This window comes from Nannospalax galili, unplaced genomic scaffold, assembly GCF_000622305.1.
Source record: "Nannospalax galili isolate Female #2095 unplaced genomic scaffold, S.galili_v1.0 scaffold57, whole genome shotgun sequence".
Lineage (NCBI taxonomy): Eukaryota > Metazoa > Chordata > Mammalia > Rodentia > Spalacidae > Nannospalax > Nannospalax galili.
Genome location: NW_008340555.1, coordinates 684082 through 690012, shown reverse-complemented (window position 1 = coordinate 690012; position 5931 = coordinate 684082). Strand labels below are relative to the sequence as shown.

Here is a 5931-nt window from a genome sequence, read left to right as displayed (position 1 = left end):
ACATTTCTGTTTAATATTTTATGGAGAAGAAAAGAAGGGGTAAGCAATAACTACCATATATCACTCATTCTACATAAATTAACACGTAAGGTTGTTATTGCTAAACTTGATTTACAAAGGAGGATTCAGGGATTTATATCAGTGAACTTGTCTGTGAACAGACAGCTAGCATACTAGCCATGGATGCTGGAGCCCAAATCTGCTCTGACTCTGAAAGCTCTTATTTCTCAATTCAGTGAAATCATTCAGTTACTTAATTATGATGAGGGATGATCTAGATCTTATGGAAGAATCATAAACAAACAAATAGTAAGCTAAGACAATATCTTCACATCTTCACGGTATCTAGGTTGACTGTGCTTTGACTTTGTCCCTGACATTTATCAGGGTTTTGTTGTTTGGCTGGGTAATCTGAATCTGAGGCTTATCATGATGTAAATACTGGTTTTTAACTAGGCAGGGCTACAGCACAGTCTGGAATTCCACAGGCTGTGATTGAAGGCTGGCTTTCTAGTACTAATTACCTCAACACTGTAGCAATGACACATCGAAGGCTTTTGAGGTTCAGGAGTCATCAAGGTGAAATATTGAATATAATTCCTGCCAGCCATGATCTCCTCTGGGACACCTTCTTAACACTTCCCTGTTCTCCCAAAGCTACAGCTTTATAAAGGGAGAAGAGGAAGACCTCACTTTATCTTTCCCATGAATCAACTCAAAACATCCACCTAAAATTCTGACAAAGAATTTCTGATATCTTAATTGAAGTTTGAGAAAGAATAACATAATGAGGTAACAAACCTGGAGTTTTGGCAATTAAAATTTCAAAGATCCATGTAGATGTTGTGGTACACACCTTTAATTCCAGCACTCAGGAGGCAGGGGCAGGTAGATTTCAGTGAGTTCCAGACCATCTGGGGCTACAGGGAGTCTCTGTCTCAAAGAGATAAAAAACAAGTATTTTGAAAGAGCATCTGCAAATTTCATTTTCTACATTAGAACAGTAAAGGGGAGTTTTTGGTTTTTATTTCCCTTTGTTATATCTTGATGTTCTTTCTATGCTTAAAATAGTAAATGTTTCTTCCATTTCGAGTAGGAAAACAAGTACTTTCCAATGCTAACTCCTCAATGAGAGCCACATCCACAGGATGGCTGCTGAGTTCTGGATTCAAGACCCTCGTGACCTTAGAATGATTCAGAAAAGCACACCCAAACTTACTTTTCCAGGACTCTCAAGTGCCTTAGTCCGTTGGAATACTGTAAGAAAAGATCCTGAGTCATTCATAAACAACTGAAAATTATTTCCTATAGTTCTCAAGACCAAGGTCAAGGTTCTGGCATATCCGAGATCTGGTGAGGGCCCATTCGTCATAGAGGGTGACTTCTTCCAACATCCTCATGTACAGTAATAATCTCCTCACCTTCCCAACCTCTGCCACCTCTTAACACTACCACCTTAGGAGGTAGGATTTCAACATAGGAATTGGGTAGAGAAACAAACATTGATTCTATAGTACCTGGGTGGATGTTCCAGCCCCCTCCTCACTATCACACATTTACTCTGCCAATATGGTGCCAAAAAGCTAGAAAGTGGAATTTAGACTTGTGCCAAACAGATGATAAATATTTTAGGCATTGAAGGCCACATGGTCTCTGTTGGACCCAGTGAAGCTATTGATAAGGTATCTGAGTTAGAAGGCTGTGATCCAGTAAAACCTCATTTAGAAGAGTAGGTAGCTGGCATAATTTGGCCCATAGACCATGGTTTGCAAGCCCATGATATAAGGTGAGTGAGAAGCTGTATAAATCTTAGAGACTGACTCTTAGGGAGTCAGGTTGCCATACCTCTGACTGTGAATGTAGCAATATGTGTCATTTCAAACAGTTGTCAATGGATCCTTAGTCCCGAGTCTTCTCCTCTTCTTTTCTATTCTAGACAAAGTCTTCATCTGAACTCATCAAGAAAAAGAGTGCAGTCCTCAGGCTTTTAGATTCAGGTTCTAAGGCAGCCAAGCTGCTTGTAATCTAGCAGCTACCTCTCCTGATTCCAGCAATGACAGATAGTAAGAGGGGGACTTTGTTTACACAAAGAGAACTGAGAGCTAGCTCAGCAAGCACAGGAGAAAGTGATTTTCCCCTTCAGTTAAAAAAATGTTTTAAAACACCAATGTTGTGTTTGCCCTATGCTTATTCTATTAATCCTGATCTTGAAAACTGAAATCGAGTACCTTATAATCATAGCATAATGTCTGTCCTTGAAGTAGAACACTGGAATCAGTTCTCAAAGTGGGAATTCACATAGTAATTAGTCTTAGTCTCATGAAAAAGTGAATACAGCAAATATGCATTTCTTAGTCAACTCCGAATGAAGACATTGTATATTACAACGGCATGTGGTGACTTGACTACAAAAGATCTATAGTGAAGGAAAGCAAAGATTTACATATCTGCTTCAGATGCATCTGTGACATGCAACATTTCCTGACAGGTATAAGGCTGCTAAGGTAGAATCTAGATGGGAACTTTATTTTGTCTAGGGTAGGCACCAAATTGACCAATCTAATAAGTACAATGCAATCAGTTTTCCATTTTACGTGTCCATGGAGCCAGCCAGTTGTAAATTGAAGATACTTTGAGAAAAATGCATCTGCACTGAAATACAGACTGGTTTTCCCTGTCATTCCCTAAATAACATATAGTAACAATTTACATGGCATTTATGTTGTATTGGGTAGTCTAGGTAATCTAGAGATGATTTAAAGTACATGGGAGGATGGGCATAGGCTGCGTGAAGATCTGACGGCATTTTACTTGAGACACTTGAGAATCCAGAGTCTGTTATCCTCTGGACCAGGGGAATTTTAGAATCATCCCCAGAACCACAAAAGGATGACAAATCACCTGTGTGAAGCAACCAATCACGTCACTAGTTGTGCCCAGAAGTCCTAAAAGACTTTATGGAGCAACAGAGAGAATCAGTTGCCTCACACTTGAATTTCATATTGTGGACTTGAGCAGAAGAGCATCCAAGAGCCAGACAGTAGTGCCTTCTTCCAGTTCACTCTGGTTGAAACTAGAGTTTCAAAATGTATGTGGCATGAAGAGGAAAGTGAAAGGATGGAGCCAACCAGCACACAGAGTGGTAGAGCAAGGAACAGGAAGGCCGAAAGAGCTGAACAATCTCACTGGGTCCAAAAGAGGAGTCCGTGCTTTGCAGACAGGCACTTCTCAAATGTTGATGCGTGTGTATGTCATTCTGGGTCTTGGTCACGTGCAGGTTGTTATTCAGTAGTCTGGGGTGGAGGGAGGCTGAGATACTGCATTTCTTATAAGAACCTGGGGAGAGGTGATGCTTGTGGTTGGTCATAGGATTCACCAGAGCGTCTAAGACTGTGTGACTCCAGTCATTACAGTTGGGTAGTGACAGGTGTGGCACAGAAACCGGTCCCTAGCAAACATTCCCTCCAACCTTACAATGCCACAGGTGAGGAGAGGGAACCCAGGAAGGGTGTTTGCTCAAAGTTGTGTTAGTTATAAGACCTCCTGGCTTTCTTTCCCATGCAATTTACCGCTCTATAAAATCTCTGTAAAGGATCCCATTAAAAGCTGAGAGCTGGAAAGGGTTTGTTTGTTTGGTGGGTTTTCATTTGGGGGATTTAGGGAAGGGCCGAGATTAAAACTTTTTTATATATTCAAATTACAAAATGACATTTCCTAATCAAGATCTTTTATTTTGTATAAATCATAATTTCACAGCAATCCTATAACACCACCCATTTGAGTCTAGGACTGTGCCAGGAAGTAAAAAGGTGAACTTCTCAACAGATTATATAATTCCTTATATTTTGAATAATTTTACATACAAAATTTCCTTGACATTAAATAATCTGAAAAGCCTCTGCTGAAGGATCACACTCTCAAACAAATGAAGGTTCTTCGTCTGGAAGAAAAGAATAAAAATCAATGGACTCCATGGGACTCCCTGATAGAAAACAATAATACTATTTACCTCAGCTCTGTGTATCTAGGCATATTTCCAAGTCAACGGTTGTAACTGGTCTCAGCTAGTCTAGTCAATCCGATTTTGCAGTCTCCTTCCAGCTTTTGTTTGGCATTGAACATCCCTACAAATATAAGTCATACAACATAAAATGACCTTAAAAGTTTCTGAGCAAGAGCAGCACTACATTTCTGAGCCCACTCTGTTCTATCTTCTCCTGACCATCAGGATGAAAGGCAACTGAACCTAGGCAATCAAAATATCAAAATTCCAAGCTCAACTAAAGCTCATGTTCAATGTAGTGTTTTTCTGGCCATGCTTAATTGCACCCAGGGACCTGGCACATGATAAATGCTCCACCATAAGTTCCAGGCTTCTGTCTCTCCACCCAGAGCATCTATGGAGGCCTCACCACTGAACCTCACAAACTCTTAATGATAATATTTCATAAACACCTCCTGACAGCCCCTCTGGGATTTTGCACTTAGAAATCTGCTAAGCAGCCAATACTGGAATATTTGTTGGGGGCTATGTTGCTGGCTCCTCTCCAAATGGGCAGACCTGGGAATTTGTAGGCATACATTTAAATAGCTTATTTAGCTGTGCATGTTCCACATTAATTGCTTCTGCCTTCAATTGGATTTGTGCTTGGTAATTTTCTCCTTACACAGAAAATACAGATAAAATTTGATGGGCTGTGCTGGCCCTGGGCCGGACAACTGCAAAGCCTTTTGCATTAATGGCAATGAACACAGAGGATGTCACAAACCAAGGGGAGCTTGTGGGGATCTGTGTTCCAGAGAGTGGTGATGACACTTGATTCATCATTTATGCCTTTTCTTTTTAGCTGCTTCCCTGGACTTTGTAGGAGACTGTAGGGTCTCCCAATCAGGTTGCATCTCCAGAAGTTTGCTTAATGATTTGCTCATTGGGGGGGGGGTGTAAGATAACCATTTCCTATTACATTCCCTGACCCCCAGCAATGGCTGGAGATGCCATTAAGGCATTTCACCAACCCAAGCACTTTTTCTTTTGCATATGCTGTAAGCAATCTGGAGAAATTGGCCAAGCAGTGTATGCAACGTTAGGATGACTTTCATAAAACAGGAGTTAACAATTAGCAATGTTTTTCTCCTTCATGCCTTGTTCTGGTTCAAAAAAGTGTTAGAGTTTCTGTTTTAGCTAGCCAATGTTTTGCTTGGCAGCACATATCTGCCTCACTCACCACATCTGTTCATCCAGACAGGTGCAGAGTGACACCCTAAGAGAACATCTTGGCCAGAACATTGTCAGTGTTCTAATCACCAGTGGCAATGCCAGGCACTGAGGAATGCAGATTTTTATCAGGGGAGAGACTGTATAATGGCTCTGAGCATTTAGCTTGGACATACAAGCTGCTGTAGGTAAGCTTTCAGGAATGCAGAGTGATTGTGACTTAGAGACAATATTGAAATTTATTAACAATAAGCTTTGGTCTGATACCAGTGTCACACTGAATGGGAGAAAGCTCTGTCTTGTCTTGGCAATTCAGCCTGAATATTGAAGCTGTTGGTTTCAAGCAGGTGCTTAAAGAAATGTCTTTCTATGGTCTGTTGGCCATTTCAAAAATTTGGAAACATAATGGTCAATTCATTAGAAGGAAACACGTGGCTGGGAAAAAAATCAGTTCCTCAAACATGAATGGCCTCTTCCCACCAATGCCACAAAAGCCCATCCTTTTCCTCTGTGCCTCACTGTAGTAAAGGGTCACACCATCCCCTCAGTTGTACACGCTAAGAATCATTCTTCATGCTTTCCTGTCTCCTGTGACCCCAGGGCCCAGTCTAAGAAATCCATTTGGTTTCACAGTGACACCATGATTATTCTCATCACCAGTCACCTAACTCAGATACTTGACTAACTAATAAAAGTATCTGAGTTGCAGTCTCCTG

General features: G+C 40.9%; 1 pseudogene; it reads left to right on the top strand.

Moving 5' to 3' along the window:
• The first annotated feature begins 5519 nt into the window (after nt 1-5519).
• On the top strand, nt 5520-5648 carry LOC115070762 (annotated as a pseudogene).
• The last annotated feature ends 283 nt before the right edge of the window (nt 5649-5931 follow it).